Consider the following 17,883-nt stretch of genomic DNA (forward strand, 5'->3'; position numbering starts at 1 on the left):
TTGTCATAAGACATTAAATTACTGTAAAATTGTATTTAGACTAGCCCATTATCCTCACAGGTGGCGCAGTGGTAGCGCTGCTGCTTTGCAGTAAGAAGATTGTGGGTTTGCTTCCCGGGTCCTCTCTGTATGGAGAGCGCTTTGAGTAGTGAGAAAAGTGCTATATAAATGTAATGAATTATTATTATGTTGCATTGTGGGATATTTTCAGTTTGTGCATTTTCATACTGTTTCATTTATATGTCATAAAATGACATTTAAAAGACAAATCCTGGCTACAGGGACACAGATTGAAACTTGTTTGATTTCATACAAACATTAGAAGGTTTTCATTAACACAAAGAATCACAGACACAAGGAATAAATGACCAGGTAGTGAGAAGAACAGGAGGACTTTAGAGACCTTCAAATCTCAGCCAGATATTATTTTGAGGAAAATCCCTTTAAAAAACATTAAATTAACTGTATATTTTTACAGTAAAAAATATAATAAACTATTAAAACAATGACTTTTAAAAGGTAAATGTGCATAATTTAGATATAAAGTGTTCTACTTCTCAGTATCAATTAGCTGTTTCAAAGTGCAAGACTATTTTATGAATGGCACAAGAATTTATGTGTCAAAGCAAACATGTTGCTACTGAACTCAACATGCGAAACTTCAACGCCTCACACTTGAGCATTCTCCTATATGGAAGTGAAGCAAGGACCCTCAAAGAACAAATCAGAAGAATGCTAGCTACTACGTAAAAAACTGCAACAATGCTATGCTCAGAAAACAAAATTCATGAACATAACTCGAACAAAACAATATACAAGCATGGAATCAGTCACGAAAATTATCATCAAAAGACAACTGACACAAGTAAGACATATGCTACAAAGAAACCCAAAAGTACCCATTAGAAAATACTCGCTATGTAACCCATCAGATAAACTGAAAATGCCTAAATAAGGTCATCCAATAAAACTATACTGGTAACACACAGTTGACACTATCGGCATCGCAATTCGACTGTCCCCAAGTAAAATCGAAAAAGGTCATGCAGGACCGAGAGAAGTGGTGGAAACTTATTCTTGACTATACAAAGTCTGCCACTTAAAGGACGGCCAATGATGGTTTTATGAATGAATGTATTACTGTATAGTCACAATGGCACAGAATTCTGAATTTTCATAAAATTAGTATATTTGTATAAGGAGAGTCTCCTTTGCTGCACAACTGCTAGTTGTCCCTGATGACCTCCACATCTGTACACCTGAGAAACAAAAACTTTAAGATTGTTAGCAAACTCCTTTTTTTGTGTGTGCTGAAGGCTTTTGTGGGTATTGAGGTTGATTTATAGTGGGCTACTGTAGTTTCGATAAAATGGAGAACCTGGGGCGCGCCCTACATCACTAAAACAACCTTTCCTGCTTCATGAAATGGTTTTGCCAAATGTTGGATTCATATTGCTATATAAAAATGCTTTTTTAGGAAAACCATTTATTATTGGAGAGAGTTTCTTAAGCCAAGGAAACTCTAATATTATAGAAGTATAACAAGAGGACAGAAAGAAATATTTTCAGAATGTAAAATGTCATTGATAAAATGAGTTCATCAAAACATGGAGACACAGTTGGGTTGTTAAGGGCAAATTTCGCGAAAACATATGTATGTCTTTCTTTACACAGGGAACCATAGACATTTGGAATAAGTGACCAAGTAGTGTGGTAGACATTAAGACTTTAGGGATTTTCAAAACTCAACTTGTTGTTTTTTAGAAGAATTAAATGGATAGAACTGGCAAGTTTTGTTGGGGCTAATGGTTTGTTCTTGTCTACATTGTTCTAATGTTCTAAGCAGCACATGAATAAGGCAGTAGGAGATATTACTGCTATAATAAATCCCTCTCCAATAGGTATATTGTCAATACCCGCTACACAAGGTGGCAGCTTTAGTTGTTTCATTTCCAAGGTACAGGTTCTTGCAAACTCTAAGCTAATTATATGTTTTGTCACACCAGATTTAATAAATGGTTTCCTAATTTCTAACCATGACTGGAAGAAATAAATTTATGGTTAATATTGGTTTGATTACAATCACCCAGTCCACCAACCCCTATATGAGATGGGCTCTTCATTCTACCAGTAATTTAGGACACTTTGCAGCTATATGCCCTGCTTTCCCACAATTAAAGCATAACCCTGTGGATGCTCGACGATGTCACTCCCAGTTTTCCAAGGGACTTGTGTTACTGGTGCTTGCTTTGTGTTAATATAAAAGGTCTGAAATCACATTTCTTCCATTTGCACTCCTTGCATCAAGTTCCTTCTTTCTGAGCAATACACAAGATATCATTGAGTGCATTCTTACGATCGTATTTGATCTTGTCAGGTAAGTCACACTGATATAGTGTAACCACTGTGACATAATCCCAAGTGGAGTCAGCTGCTAGTGTTTTAACGGTAATAATGAAATCCTCTATAGACTTGCCACCTTGTTTCAGTTTCAATAGGGTGTTACCCGGCATCTGAGTTTGATTAGAGACGTCAAAAATTCCAGCAAACTCTTTAAAAAAGACTAGTTTTAGGCTACCTGGATGCTTTTTCATGGACAGAGCTGATGCCTTTTCATGAGGCTTATCCAAGAGTAACAAGACAACAAAGGCTACATTCACCTTGTCGCCAGCATACATGCTATATTGGAGGTCGAAAACCATCCTCATTGACTGACAAACTCACGGAATTGTTTCAGATCACACAAAAAATGTTCCGGGTGTGGGATATGAGGTTCACAAACGCCAGCACGGAGAGAAAGTGTTTCATTGGCTTACTTCAGATCATTAACCCTGCACAGCAGCTGCAAGTGTATTCATTTGTTCTTTCATGGCCTCTTGCTCCTCTCTCAGACGGTTTATTTTGGCTACTACATTGACCACCTTGAGGTCACTCATGATCACTCAGGAGTTTATGACTCTGGGGTGTTAAAGGATATTGCAAGAACCTGAACTAACAAGGAGATGGCAGCGTAAAGCAAAAATCACTGTGAGTAGACCACTGACTTTAATTGTATTTGAGCTTTCATTAGCTTGTTATCTGCAGTTAAAGAGTGCAACTGAGAATGCAACCAGATGTTTTTTTAATAATAAGAAGTGGCTCTGAGGCTAAGGATCCGCACTGGTATCTGGAAGGCTGCCGTTTCAAATCAAGTTACTGCCAGAAAGGATCCCACTCCATTGAGTTAGGCCCTTAACCTGAAAATTGCTCCAGGGGTGCTATACAATGGCTGACCCTGCACTCTAATCTCCAAAGGTCATGCAAAATCACAATTTCTCCTCAGGGATTAATAAAGTATAACAAATACCAACAAAAAAAATTAAGACATTTTTAACTTTATTAGAAATAGCATTATACAGAATTCACAATTATATTATATTATGTGCCTGTATACCTTTGTCATGCCAATGAATGTAAAAAGGGCCTAAATTTCTGAATGATTGATCATTTTTTAAACTATTTTCATACCGACACACTTTGAATTCAAAACAGACATAATAATATTAAGCAAATTATTAATACATGTTAAATTCAATCGATGCAGCAGTGTACAGTACATAAAATTGTAGGCAACTCTATACCTTTGACATGCCTATGAACATAATTAGGGCAAAGATTTCTGAAAGGATGATCAATTTTTAAACTATTTTCATATTAACACACTTAGGAATTGACTGTTAGTAATGGAGTAGAATGCATCAGTAAACCATAATGTATAAACATGTATTTTTCATGGGACACATCATTTCCCAAATATAATCTAGATTTTCCTTTTGCCCAGAAATGTTGCTTAAATCAGACACCGAGAGTATGTTTAGTTCCACTGCGTCTTCAGAAGAAATAAAAATGCTCCTAGCATGTCATAAGAACCGACACGTTCCAAGCAGATGGATTTGTCATCGCCCACAGTAAGCGGCATTTTATGATCCAGTAGTTTTAATAGATGTCTGGCTTGCCTATGAATAGAGGATTATCTACGAAGAATATAGACCAGATGAACCTTATCAAAATTAAGTGACATTGCTTGTATTTCATTGATGGATATCTGCACATTATGAGCTCAGAAAAAAATATCAGATGAGCAGAGGTTACTTTAAAAACAGAAAGATAGATCAAACAAATTTCATTATCAGTTTTTCAACCACTAAGTGGTATCTAGCTTGACATACACTAGAAATTATAAAGCTTTTAATCATCCTTCCTTAAAGGGAATGCTGTCAGCAGGAATGCCTTTAAATATGTGGAAGTTGCTCAATCCCAAAATCCCAAGTACCAAGGAGGCCAAAAGTCTAAAGAATAAATGTTATTAAAAAGGGGCAATCGATTAACCCAAAATCTTAACCCTGGGGGGGGGGGTGTAAAAATAAATACAAAATGAAACAACAACCTGCTGCCAGTCTGGGCCTACTTATACTGGATATGGATATCCCTAAGTGACCCATGTAAGTGCCATACAGGATGGATGGGCATCCCGACCATGAGACAGGAAAGTTCCTTACCCAGATGGGAGCCCACAAGTGGATGGACAGGCATCCTGGCTGAGAGAGAGAGGAAGGTGCCATACCCAAACATGACTCCCCAGGTGGATGGACAGATATCCCAACCAAAGGAGAAGAAGATTCCTTACCCAGATGGAAAGCTCCTGGCAGATGGACAGGCGTCCTGATTGGACATGATTGTAGTACCTTCCCTGGCCAGGATAAAAGGGAAGGACTAGCTCTGGATATTGGTGCCCATTTGGACACCAGCAGGGAATGCTGGCAATTGTAGTCATGTAGCGCAGCCCTGCTGGGGTCGATGGGTGCCGCGAGAAGGCAGGGCAGGGTGATGCACTCCCTGCTATTGGGAATTTCCGTATGACCTGGAAGTGTGTCAGATGGGCAAAAGCCTTGGCACTGGATGTACTCCTGAGTCTTCAATAAAGGGGACTGTGCTGCCTTGTCCAGGTGAGTCAGAGATGGGAGGAAGAAAGGCAAGACTCGACTGGAGGAGATTAACGCAGAATAGAGGCAGAGGAGAAGAAACAACTTGCTGGTGCTTGTGTTTGTGTAATAAAACATCCAGGCCTGTGTTGGTGTGTTTGTGTTTGGGAGCCCCCTAGCCTTCACAGCCATTAGATGCCTAATGCATTTGCTCACTTCGCTGTAGACAGGATCCTCTCCCTTCTGAGCCCCCATATCTTTGTTAGAATCTCTGGCTTCTCTTCTTCCTTCCTCTTGGGTCTTTCTCAATTATTCTCCTCCCAACTCCACACTCCTGGCAAAGGATGGCCAGACGGGCCTTATTGCATTTCTGTATCAGTGTTCAGAATCTCAGAAGCTCAGCAAAAGGGCTATGGCTATATGCCTAGAGTATCCTCTGGTGGCCCCAGGTGCTACAGCACTTCTGAGACCCACTGCTCTGTTATAGGGTAAGTCCAGTATTTTTACAAGTTGCAGTTATTTCTTCACAGTCATGGTGTAAATTAATTTTTCACATGTAGCTGTGTTCTAAAGTATTTTATAAATTTTGAAAAATAACTAGCACGCTCTTATGCTTCATAATGGAGCTTATGGCCCTATTGTTTAGAAAGCCTTTACACTACTTGAAAGCGTCTGAGTTTTCAATTTAAGAAATCATGCCTTCCATGATTCTGATGCATGCTTGTGACAACAAAAGTGAAATATTTGGTGCTATTTTCTCGAGGTTAGGATACATTTCTTACTTTTCTGCTCACAGAGGGAATTATGGGTGGAGTTATAACAACCAAGGATGCCAAGCCATATTCTGCTTATTATCCTAATTTTGGTTTTACGGTTCTGCGTCTTCACCAATTATGTCCTGCCATGGTTTGTAACAACAGACACGTGCACGCTCAAATCAAATGATTATTTTTTTTTTTTAAACAGTGCTTACTTTTTGCCTGAGATTCACGACGAGTGGGAGCTTAGTAAAAAAGCACATGCAAGTTTCTTTGTACTTTGAACAAATAACAATAAATCTGAACTGATTACACTGCATTTTATTTTTAATAAGAGCCTTACATTTTTGGAGAGCCAAATCACCTGCATGTTGAGCTTACCATGGCCTGTCATGCGCACGCTCAATAAAAAAATGCTCAGAAAATTAAAACGGCAAAGTGTATGACAGAGAAAATTGTAGAGCCACAAACCAATTATGTTTTTTTTTTCAATGCACAATGAATCGTTCTTGCAGAGGACATGGTAATAAATGAACTGAGAAGAACATTTCTGAGTAATTAAATTTACTGAAAGTCCGTAAATACTCAGGGAGAATGCAAACCCCACACAGAAATGAGTGCAGTGAGGCAGGAACGACAGCTCTGTATTATCTGGGGAAGCTGGCATAAAAGAGGCTCTTTGACACAGTCTTAGAAGGCTCTTTGGACGTGTCTCCTAGTTGCTAGAGTCCATCAATCCCGAAGTGTGGTTGCTGGCGAGGAGTTGCCAGAGAAATTAGCATATGAGTAGCCTCTGTCCCCAGAGGAACCTGGTGCTGTGAAGCAGGAATGACAGCTCTGCGCCACCACTATGCCTGTGTTAAAACATCTCTACTGAACCTATTGCACTTCAGCCTGAATAAACTTAGGTGAATAAACATTGCTATGTTCGCCTGATGTGTGTGTCTACGCGATCACCCTGTGATGGACTGGAACCCTGTCCAGGGATTGTGGCTGCCTTGCGCCTGATGTTTTATTAAATTTGATATGAGAAGCATATCTTTGTGATAGAGAAATAGGGTCCCCTATAGTGAAATAATATAAGCAATCATAAGTGTGACCTTTTCACTTATTATTATCTAATTGTCCACAGAACAGAGACAGCACTTCACATGATTTTCCGAGGTGAATCCATGGCCCTGGCCCAGCAGGTCGCCATTGAGGAAGGTGAACAGCAAAATGAAGCACACAGCTGGTCTCCTTTTAAAATAGCTTAATCTCTCACAAACATGTTTTTCATTTTTTACTATTTACCACATGGAAACACTGTGTGCAATCTCACAACGCAAATCAATACTCAATAACACTTTTGGCTTGAAAAATTAATGTACTTGGTAAGTTTTAAGCCACTTTCTACACAATGAGACCCTGGTACCCATCAGCTCCATGACAAAATTCAAGAGCATGTGTATTATTTTTGAAAACTGATAAAATATGCTTCACTTTCTCTCCAGGAGTGCTAAATTGTCATACTTTGAAACTGCAGACTGATTATATTATGTTTTAATTTTGCTCAAATGAACCAGGATGAATTAGATAGAACATTAGAACTTTATTTCTCTCGAGGGGAAAATCTGGCTTTTTACAGAAGCTCTTTAAAAACATAAATAGGTAGAGGAGTAAATACATAAGTAAATAAATATACACACACCCTTTATTCTGAACACAAGGAGAATGACTATAGAGCAAGAAAATTAAAAAAGAAAAAAACTTCTGACTTGGCAGTCCCAGACACAATTATAATTTGTACCTTTAATGCATCTGTTTCAGTCACAATTACAGCTTAATGGTAGAAGGGAATGGGAAGCTTTACAGATGCATACAGGATAATAGTACTTCAGTCAGTTAATAGTAAAACAGAGAATTTTAGCAGAGTCACCCATCACAAGGACAGCTGGATAATCAAATACATTTAATGTTACATGTCCCGGACCCGGCATGTAAAATTTCAGCCTAAATAGTGACCCGTTTGAAGAAATGACAGAATGAGCAGAACAACTTTAGAAGTGACATCAGAGACCAAGACACTTCAAAAGAGAGAGGAGAGACCATTTTGTTTGAATGCTGTCGAATGTAAACTTATACATCACACTGATCACTAAATTAAAAAGCCGTCCGGGACAACATCCACCCTTGACAATGCTGACTGACTCTTAATTATGCCTGTATGGTCCTTTCTGGTCTTTAGCTAGGAGGTTGACCCTGCTCTGAAGAAACAACTGGCAAGCTCCTTGTGGAGTAGGATATTACAGCTGGAACCTTTTGACCCCAAACCTAACCTGTCATCCCACAAATTTTATGGCCATGTAATCATAGACTGCAAGAGTAGCGTTCTTTTAGACTGGAGTGTCAAACACGGATCCTGGAGGGATGTTGTAGTGGTCACGTGCGGATGCTAAGAGTCACACCATCTGAAGACGGTGATTTATTTATTTTATTGTGAGGACCCCAGAAACACACCCAGACTTGACCCGGCATGCACACATTTACACACAAGGACACAGATAAGTGGCACAATGAAACAACAAATAATAATGAATATATTAGTCAAATAATAAAAAAGAACAACCAATATTACACAAAAATGCATAATCCACAGCCCTTCCCAGTACCCCATTGGCGATAATAAATTACAACACTAACAACCAACAATAAACACTAACAACAATGTCCAACACTGTCCATCAAAACAAAAACAGATAAGGATGGAGAGTGACAATGTCAATTTATTTATAAAGCACATTTATAACAACGTCAGTAATGCTGTAGCCAAAGTGCTTTACAATAAACACAAATAAAATTAATAAAATAAAATATAATAAAACACAATACAAACCAGTAGTAAACAAACAAATCCCCGTGAAGAAGGAACCATCAGTATCACTGAAGGTCACGGAAAGCTACAGAGCATCTTCAAATTTGCTCTAAACATTTCAATTGAGGGTGACTACTTAAGGTAACTAGGAGTACAGCTGGATGATAAATTGGACTGGACTGCCAATACTGATTCTCTGTGCAAGAGAGGACAGAGCCGACTATACTTCCTTAGAAGACTGGCATCCTTCAACATCTGCAATAAGTGCTCCAGATGTTCTATCAGACGGTTGTGGCGAGTGCCCTCTTCTACGCTGTGGTGTGCTGGGGAGGCAGCATTAAGAAGAAGGACGCCTCACACCTGGACAAACTGGTGAGGAAGGCAGGCTCTATTGTATGCACGGAGCTGGACAGCTTGACATCCGTGGCAGAGCGACGGGCGCTCAAAAGGCTCCTGTCAATCACGGAGAATCCACTGCATCCACTAAACAGTTTCATCTCCAGACAGAAGAGTAGCTTCAGCGACAGACTGCTGTCACTGTCCTGCTCCACTGACAGACTGAGGAGATCGTTCCTCCCCCAAACTATGCAACTCTTCAATTCCACCCCGGGGGGTAAACGTTAACATTAAACAAAGTTATTGTCTGTTATACCTGCATTTTTATTACTCTTTAATTTAATATTGTTTTTTTGTATCAGTATGCTGCTGCTGGAGTATGTGAATTTCGGTTCTATTCAATAAGGGCGCGCACAAAAAGGCGACCTTCAAAAGGGCGACCTCAATTGGGCGCGGAGAATAAAAGCGCACATAAATAAAAGCGATCTTCAAAAGGGGACCTCAATTGAGCGCCGAATAAATGCGCGCGCAAATAAAGGAGCGCTTCAAAAGGATGACCTTCGGAGCGAATTTAATTAATTGTCCTTGTGTGGTAATGTGCCTTACTGGCATTACCTATAAGTAAATAAAATTTGTCAAGTGTCCTCTGCAGTGTTGACAGGCATTTGTTTGGGGAAAAAATCAAAGTATAAAGAAAGGAAACTTGCCTTTTCCTTTTGTATAGAATGCAGATGGATATCTTCACTGACCTTATTAGCGCCTTTTGGAGAGTGTCGCGGCAGGTCTCGTGCAGTATGGAGAGACAGCCTTGCCATTAACCGGCCGGGATGGCATTAACGGTTTTCCACTCTTGCGTGTGCCTCCTGCGACCCCATAACTCTAAAAGTGTAAAAGAAAGGGTGAAGCGTCATAATATTAGTTTACCGCGGTTTAGAAAAGGGATCCCATGTGTGAAGTTGTCTGCGCAGTAGCTCAGGGGAAGGACGTAAAAAGTTAAAAGTGCTTACTGTAACTTAAGGCAGAAGCACAGTTGCGTCTCAAAAGCCGGCACAGCTATGCGCGCGCGCGCGCGCCGGCTGCTCGATTTAATATAGCATTTTTGCAGGGCAAGAGACGCCACTTCTCGCCGACGAGTTCTCGTCATCGCGCGGTTGTAGAGGGATGACAATGGACAGTTTAATTGGTCGGTACAAGGGCACCGATTATAAAAGGAACGCATTGCCCCGCCCAGAGCATGGTGCTTTTTTGATTAGACCCTCTAAGAGAAAGGTACTCGGTAGGACAGTTCGGATTTACCAGACACGACGGCTTGTGCATTGTTTTTGTAAATATTTGTTTTTGTAAAAATATCTCTGGAATACTTTTTGGTGGAGGTATTTATTTGGGTTATGGGTTTTGGTGCACTGTTTATTTTTGTATATAGTCACTATTTTTGAACATCATTTATTTACTGTTTTTGTGTGTCTTTTGCGGTATTGAACTGTGTTTTAATATATAAATTCCGCAGAACATTATTTTTGTTAAGTGCACCTGTAAATAAAACTTGACTTTATTTTTAAAAACCCAGCTCTTTTTGTGTCCGTGTCTCCCTGTCATCCATTATCATCCTGGTCACGCTCGGTCCCATTTACTAGACATCCAGAGTGTAGACTGGTGATTTGATTCCCACTACACGGGGTGTCACACCTTGATTATGCTAATAGACCGCATCTCGAATATCTACGTGGCATTGCACATAATCTACAGCTTCAAGTGTAACTTGCTTTCACCTTTTTATACATTCAGTCATTGCCTTTATGTAATAAATTTTCTGTAATAATTTTGTTGCGTTTGCCTTTATTCGCTGCGCCCAATTGACGTCACCCTTTTGAAGCACTCCTTTATTTGCGCGCGCATTTATTCGGCGCTCAATTGAGGCCGTCCTTTTGAAGATCGCCTTTATGTGCGCGCCCTTATTGACGGATACCGTGAATTTCCCCTTGGGATTAATAAAGTATCTATCTATCTATCTATCTATCTATCTATCTATCTATCTATCTATCTATCTATCTATCTATGTGTCTGTCTGTCTATCTATCTAATTAAGGACATGGCAGAAGCAAAAACCTACAACCACTGTCATCCTCCAGGATCTGAGTTTGACAGCACGTCAAGATCACGTAGAAGGGGTTGTTAACAAATATGTCTAAACTCCTATAAATCCAAGGAGGCATGGTGCCTAAGACTTCGGACTTGCAACCTTGAGGGTTTGGGTTCAAATCCTGCTACTGACACTGTGTGACCCCACAAAAGTCACTTCACCTGCTTGTGCTCATTTGGGGAAAACACAAAAACTGTAACTTAGATGTCGTAAGTTATCTTGGATAAAAGAGGCAGTCAAGTAATGATTTAAAAATATATGCAGTATATTAATCATTATTTTAAAAAGGACACTCAAAAATGTTATTTCCCTAACTGCAATAATGAGAGGGTTATGCAAAGCTAAAAGTGGAGAGTTCTTAGCCTGAAAAATTAAATAGTTGCCTAATGTGGGACAGGTGGAATATTAAGCACCAACAGGCAGCAGCAGCAATAAAAGGAGCTATATAATGCTGGAAGTGCTTATCTGTATGAATAAGAAACACACTATAAAACTATTTGTGTCACAGTAAAACTATTTGTATTCCATCAAATGATTTTTGGACAAATAATATTTTCCAATTCTTTTATTTTAACCCATGTACACAAATGTAGTCCTACCAATATATGTGCCCCTGCACATAGTGCCAACCAGCCGTGGCTATTGTGTCCTGAATTTAGAGAGCCAAGAGAGTCCATTTGCATTAAGTCCTATTGTAACAAAAATGTAATTTGACATAAAAGCAGCGCAGAGGCTGTGCGCTTGTGTTCACCAAGTGGTACGCGTGCTGTGCGATCCGTATGACAGTGTCCTTCGGTCACGCTGTTCTTTATGAGCTCACATTTCGCTCCGGGTGAGCGTAATGATAATCGCTTCTAACGGATGAGCATTTCTCCGTATTTTCGTAGTTTCGCGGGACTCGGCCAGCCCAGCTTCGCACTGCCTTGTAACTTTCCAACGGCTGGATTTGTTGAGGACAACGCAACGAGATCCACCTGGAAAATCGGGAGAGCTCCGCCGCGACTAGCATCCGATCCTCAGGATCAATGGTTAGCTTTTAGCCCGCTAAGCTTTGACACCTGAAACACTGCTTGGTTAAGACTCATTGGAATTGTACTATTATTATCAGTATTCACTTTGTTTTCACCAGTGTCCTTATCAGCTCCGCTTCTCCATTGTATTTATTCTTCTTTCTATAAAGAAAAAATAAAATCTGCGGCTGTGCTATGCCGGGTTGGAGGAAAAACCTGACGCTGTGCCTGCAGAGAATGCACGATGAAGGTAAGCGTGTTTAGTAATATTGTCGACGGCGTAGAGTGGCGAAGTGCTACTGTGTCTCCAGCTGCGAAGAGAACCTGGGGGCGGAGGCTGTCGAAGGACTGCAGGGAAAGCCTGGCTGCTCACTGCTCTTTAGTGATCGTCTTGGGCGAAAGGCGGATAGATAGACAGGCAGGTGTGGTATGAAAGATAAGGCACTATACAGTCCACAGACACTACTATGATACATACAATATAAAGTAGAAACGTGGATGGGAAAAGTAGAGAGATAAATAGATACGAAAGGTGTTAAGTGAAGTGGACGGAGAGGTAAATACGATGGCGTTATAGAAAGTAGATGGAAAGATAAACATGCAAGGCACTATAAAGAATAGATAGATTAAAAGCTGCTACTGTATATAAAGTTAATAGATAGATGTGAAAGGGTCATATAAAGTAGAGGAAAGACAGAAATGAAATTTGAGATGTGGATAGATAAGAAGGGTCCTATATAAAGTAGATAAATAAAGTAGATAGATAAAAAGGTAATATATAAAGTTAACTAACAGGTTCTATATAAAGTAGATGGACAGATATGCAAGTCACTATATAAAGCTGATAGATAAGAAAGGTGCTATATAAAATTAATAAATTTTGAAGGTTCCGTGTAAAATAGAGAGGCAGATGCATGTATGTATATATACTGTGTGTGTATATATATATATATATATATATATATATATATATATATATATATATATATATATAGACAATAGCTATATAAAGTAGATTGATATGAAAGAACATTATATAAAGTACATTTATAGATAGGAAAGGGATACATACAGTAGATATACAGAATAATAGATATGTATTATCTACTGTAATAAGGAGATACAGTATATAAATAAGAAAGGTGCTATATAAAGTTAATAAATTTGAAATTTTCTACATAAAGTAGAGAGATAACAAGATAGGAATGAAAGCTGATAGATAGATAGATAGATAGATAGATAGATAGATAGATAGATAGATAGATAGATAGATAGATAGATAGATAGATAGATAGATAGATAGATAAGAAGGGATCTATATAAAGTAAATAAATAAGCAATGTACAGAATAAAGTAGATAGATAAAAAGATCCATCCATCCATTATCCATCCCACTATATCCTAACTACAGGGTCACGGGGGTCTGCTGGAGCCAATCCCAGCCAACTCAGGGCGCAAGGCAGGAAACAAACCCCGGGCAGGGCGCCAGCCCACCGCAGTAGATAAAAAGATGCTATATAAAGCTCATTAACAGAGTAGAAAGGTGCTATATAAAGTAGACAGAAAGAGAGACAGATGTAAAAGGTGATACATAAAGTAGATGGATAGATATGCAAGGCACTATATAAAGCAGATCAATAAGAAAGATACTATATAAAGTTAACAAATTTGAAATGTTCTATACGAAACAAAATAATTGACAGATGCATAGATAAGAAACGGATATATAAAGTAGACAAACAGACATCCAAGGTACTATAATAAAGAAATTTATAAATAAGAAATGTGCTGTATAAAGTAAGTAAATCTAAAAGGTTTTCTGTAAAGGACAGAGATAGAAAAATAGAGGAAAAAAAGAACAGGTGTTGTAAAAAGTAGGTTGATAGGTGAATATGAAGAGCAATATATAAAGTAGATAAATATATACTGCGGTGGGCTGGCACCCTGCCCGGGGTTTGTTTCGTGCCTTGCGCCCTGTGTTGGCTGGGTTTGGCTCCAGCAGACCCCCGTGACCCTGTAGTTAGGATATAGCGGGTTGGATAATGGATGGATGGATAAATATATAAGAAAGTTATACATGCAGTAGATAGATAGATAGATAGATAGATAGATAGATAGATAGATAGATAGATAGATAGATAGATAGATAGATAGATAGATAGATAGATAATGAAAGGCACTATATACAAATAAGAAAGGTGTTATGTAAAGTTAATAGACAGATGTAAAGTGTTCTATGTAAAAAAGAAAGGCTGACAAATAGACCTGACAAATGCCATATAAAGTAGATGGATGCACAGATAGCTATGAAGAGCATTATATGAAGTAGATAAATAGAGAATATAGGGATATATACTGTATATAGATGGACATGAACGCACTATAGATAAGAAAGGTGCCATATAATGTTAATGGACAGATTTGAAAGCACTGTGTAAAGTAGATAGCTAGGAAGACAGACAAATATACAGATGGATCTGAAAGGTGCAGTATAAAGTTCATAGATAGGAAGTCCTCGTAATAACTGGTTGTAGTTTAATTAGAAGGATTCCAGTTGCTTTGTCTGCTGTGTGTATTTCACGTTCTTGGTTTTCTTTTGATGAAAACATGTTTTCTGGTACAGATTCACGTATGCTGCTGTCACCTATCTTGAACATATTGGTAGTTATTTGCCTTGGAATGTTCATTTATTTTACTGTGTTTAGTTTTCCTGTTCACACTTGCTGCTGCGTCTCTCTTGTATTTTCTCTCTTGCCGTTTTCATTCGTGGTTGAATATCTTGCGGGTCCAAGCTCAGAAGAGTCGCTCAGAGTTTGAGGGGCTGTACCACCAGTGTTGGTCAGTGTATTCTTCTGCTTTTCACCAGCTCCTATAATACTTCTGACCTTTTCATTTATTCATTGTGCAGTCGTGCATGTGAAATCTCAGGCTATATAAACTGATGGAAGTGACTGATTAAACATTTAATGATTTGGATGGCTTAATATTTAGTGAACTTTATCTTGCATATAAAGAAACTTTATTCTTGAAATTAATCTAAACTCTGTAAAGGTTTCCCAGCTAAATGAGATCATGGTTCAACTGTTATTTATATTTTCAGTGGTTTGCTGCTTTGGAAGGGGAACTCCTCAAATCGATTTGGGCTGTTACTCTATTTGTTGGCACGACGTGATGGATGCAGTTTGTGAGATGAACAGAAAAGCTGAAAAAAATACCATTTTAATTTTAATTAGTAAGTAAGAAAGAAATAAAGAGAGTGTAATTTTCCTAATGTAAGTAGTACACTGAAGGGCAAGTCCATTTTGAACTATCAAAACCTTTTAATTAATTAAAACAAAAGGCCTACGTATTGGAAATCCGAGTAACATGATGGAAGACAGCCTTCAGTAAATCAACTGCAGCTTTGGGCTAAAACTAAGTGGTGGGGTGGCTTACTGCTGTCCACAGAGTGATATCCAAGGACTGCCAAATGCTGTGTCACCCAAATCATCATGGCAGAGTAATTGGGGTGCTTGTGTCTTCAGTTTCTAACTCTCTGCATGAACTTCATTCTTCCGTGTTAGATCTTTTCTATGCATTTAGCTAAGATGTGCAAGATGTCCAGGGTCATGTCTGATGATACCTCAAGGATACCTAATGGGAAATTCTTCAATAAAGGTAAAATCATAGTGGATACCTTTAGACCAGGCACCATAATTCTCTGTTTCTGTGACTTAATTGGCAGCTTGTATTCAACATATGCTAGTGGACGATGGATATTTTATGGCAACTTCATTTAAAGAAATGCTTCTAGAAAAAGCTGGACCACTGAGCACATTGGGGAAATGATACCAAAAATCAGGTAGATCAGAGAAGTTGAAGTCCTTATTCTATCATTACATCATATATTCGCATTTTTTGAGAGCTTTGATGTTTTCCTGTATTTACAACACAAACTCTGAGCGTGACCATATGTGCACGTTTACATGTACCCTTTGAATCTTAGGGAAAAAAAATAAGAGTGTATAGCACGTCTTCCCAAAAAAGGCAGGGAAAACCAGCCTAATATTAGGTCCTACTCACCGATTCAATCAACGTTGTCTTCTTCTTAATGAATCAAGCAGAAGGAACAAAGTGTTTCGAACTACTGTCTTACAATTACATGGACCTGAGTTCACATCCCAGCTTGGGCACCGTCTGTGTGGATTACACGCGTTCTCCATTAACTGCTTTTTTTTTACAGCTGACACAACAAAATGAATGAGTTGGGGGCAACACCTTGGTGACACCATAAAATTTGAAAGAATGTACAATAATGCAACACACAGTAATCTGTTGGGACGTCTTTCCAGAAACAAGTTCAGAACAGAACTGAAAAGAAAATGGCCGGTTCCCGGGTTAAATAGTCACTCGGCAGGAAGGGATGGGTCCAGGAGGGCAGACAATGAAAGAGACTTCGTGGGGTGGAGTGGCTGTCAGTCCTTTGGGTCTGTATAGGGAGGAAGAGAGAAGGCATTACACCACAGCGCCGTCCACTGGTCTGGTGGGCAATTACCATTACCAGAACCCTTATGCTGTCTCCCATGTGCACGCATCTGACGCATGGTATTCCACTTTTGCTCCAACATGTCATAGGTTAACTGACTACTCTAAACTGGGCTGGAAAGAGTGAGGGTGCTCTGTGATGGAATGATGTCCTTGTTCATCGCTGTTTTCTTCCTAGCACTTGATGATGCCAGAATTGGCTCAGTCTCTGGGTCCACTACGTGTAGCAGCACATATTAAGTTCAAATCCTTGATGTTTCCATGCAGAGAAGTCAATGGGTCAGCAATTGTATATCTCTATATATACAGTTAGGTCCATAAACATTTGGACAGAGACAACTTTTTTCTAATTTTGGTTCTGTACATTACCACAATGAATTTTAAATGAAATAACTCAGATGCAGTTGAAGTGCAGACTTTCAGCTTTAATTCAGTGGGGTGAACAAAATGATTGCATAAAAATGTGAGGCAACTAAAGCATTTTTTTTAACACAATCCCTTCATTTCAGGGGCTCAAAAGTAATTGGACAAATTAAATAACTGGAAATAAAATGTTCATTTCTAATACTTGGTTGAAAACCCTTTGCTGTCAATGACAGCCTGAAGTCTTGAACTCATGGACATCACCAGATGCTGGGTTTCCTCCTTTTTAATGCTCTGCCAGGCCTTTACTGCAGCGGCTTTCAGTTGCTGTTTGTTTGTGGGCCTTTCTGTCTGAAGTTTAGTCTTCAACAAGTGAAATGCATGCTCAATTGGGTTAAGATCAGGTGACTGACTTGGCCATTCAAGAATTTTCCACTTCTTTGCTTTAATAAACTCCTGGGTTGGTTTGGATGTATGTTTTGGGTCATTGTCCATTTGTATCATGAAACGCCGCCCAATCAATTTGACTGCATTTAGCTGGATTTGAGCAGACAGTATGTCTCTGAACACCTCAGAATTCATTCGGCTGCTTCTGTCCTGTGTCACATCATCAATAAACACTAGTGTCCCAGTGCCACTGGCAGCCATGCATGCCCAAGCCATCACACTGCCTCCACCGTGTTTTACAGATGATGTGGTAGGCTTTGGATAATGAGCTGTTCCACGCCTTCTTCATACTTTTTTCTTGCCATCATTCTGGTAGAGGTTGATCTTGGTTTCATCTGTCCAAAGAATGTTTTTCCAGAACTGTGCTGGCTTTTTTAGATGTTCTTTAGCAAAGTCCAATCTAGCATTTCTATTCTTGAGGCTTATGAGTGGCTTGCACCTTGCAGTGCACCCTCTGTATTTACTTTCATGCAGTCTACTCTTTATGGTA

Source organism: Erpetoichthys calabaricus, chromosome 18 (assembly GCF_900747795.2).
Source record: "Erpetoichthys calabaricus chromosome 18, fErpCal1.3, whole genome shotgun sequence".
NCBI classification, from domain to species: domain Eukaryota; kingdom Metazoa; phylum Chordata; class Cladistia; order Polypteriformes; family Polypteridae; genus Erpetoichthys; species Erpetoichthys calabaricus.